Source organism: Propithecus coquereli, unplaced genomic scaffold, assembly GCF_000956105.1.
Source record: "Propithecus coquereli isolate 6110/MARCELLA unplaced genomic scaffold, Pcoq_1.0 Scaffold9, whole genome shotgun sequence".
Taxonomy (NCBI): domain Eukaryota; kingdom Metazoa; phylum Chordata; class Mammalia; order Primates; family Indriidae; genus Propithecus; species Propithecus coquereli.
The window spans coordinates 4,640,281-4,641,918 of NW_012155284.1; the positions used below are offsets into that span (position 1 = coordinate 4,640,281).

A 1,638-nucleotide genomic window follows, 5' to 3' on the forward strand; every position below is an offset into this window, starting at 1 on the left:
CCCCCCCCAATAAAATTTAAAATGTGTTACTGCTACTGTTTGTTTGCCATGTTGTTGACAGATAACAAAACAAACGAACAAATAACAGGAACATTCTGAGCCAGGAGACCATGGATATGATGACAGCTTGAGGAGAGTACAGGGAGGATGGGTCTGTGATTCCAGAAGGGATGCTAATTGTATAGTTTTGGTTTTATTTTCCAAGCATTATATTATCATTTTTTGCTATTGAAGTTGTTTCTATTTTGTGTAATGATATTAAATATTAAAGCACCTTTGCCAGTAAAACTAATTAGAGAAAAAGAGAAAATGTGATCTTTTCGTACAGACCTAATTTATGTTCCTCCTGCTTAATTAGGCTTTCCCCAAGGACATGTGCTTGATCAGGACAATTGACCTGTTGAAAACAGTAGCCCTCCTCCTTGGGATGGAGTGTATATGGTTGGGTGAAGAGTACCTCGAACCCAACATTTATTAAAACTGGAAATGGAATTAGTTTGGCATTGATGCAGGGAGTTTAATATAGCACTGTTTACTCAGTAGCCTAAAATGACCCCATAGACCTTATATATCTTTTCATTCAGTATGTCAGCATTGGTTAACTTTCTGTTATTTGTGACATGTGTAAATTTGTGCCTTTCTTTTATATGTTGCAATGTCCAAAAATATTAATAAAATAGATCAAGTGTATAATACAAAAGCATATTATGTGTATATTATGTATCAAGGACAGTATTCATAGATACTATTGAATATTATAACACTTATATAGTGTTTGTTGTTTTCCAGATATTGCTCTAAGTACATTAATTAACTAATCCTCACCCTATGAAGTGTAGATACTATTATAATTACATATTAAAAAATACCTGGAGTCTACACGTGTTTATTTTTTATAAGTCTACACATACGTGTACTTGTAGCTATATTATTTTTTTCTCTGCATTTCATTATTGATTGATAAAAAGGATCCAGCTAGAATGGTCCTCTTGCCAGTTGGAAATTGAGGCTTGATGTATATCTTAGAAATAGAGGCTCGAGATTTAGGATTGAGAGCTACTTGTAGAGCTCCCTTGAAGCTGTGGAAATGAATTCCATCCCAGTGAGAAAGTAGAGGCAAGGTGAGAAGAGAGCCTTTATAGTCACTTGTGTTAATGGTAGCACAGGAAAGGGAACTAGCACAGGGGAGGTAGCACACGTGGTGTATTATAGAAACTAGTGGAATGCCAGGGAGAGGTTGAGGAGTGGGCTTGACAGATTGGGGAAATGGTTGGGATAAATGAATTATAGATGGAGAAGAGGGAGAGGCACATTTAGTGGTAGTGGGGGACTTAGAGTTGAAAGGATGGAAAGTGAGAGAACACTCAGAGTTTGAGATACTGGCTGCGGAGTAGTTTTAGGTGATAATCATGTGAAGATCAGGTGAGGCTTTTCAGGGTAGTGGATGAGGTAGTAATTACTATTTTCACCATATTAAGTCTTCCAGTCCATGAATATGGGCTTCTGTAATTTCCCTGTGCAGTGTTCTGTATGTTTGTGTGTTTTGTATGTTTTTGATGGTACAAGTTTTGCACATATTGTTAAATCTATTTTTTAGTAGTTATGGATGCTATATTTATTTATTTATTCATCCATTTA

General features: G+C 35.9%; 1 protein-coding gene across 1 annotated transcript in view; it reads left to right on the forward strand.

Annotated features, from left to right (window-relative positions):
* Window positions 1-1,638, forward strand: part of AP3B1 (adaptor-related protein complex 3, beta 1 subunit) — a 271,170-nt gene that overhangs the window by 35,225 nt on the left and 234,307 nt on the right. The window lies entirely within an intron of this gene.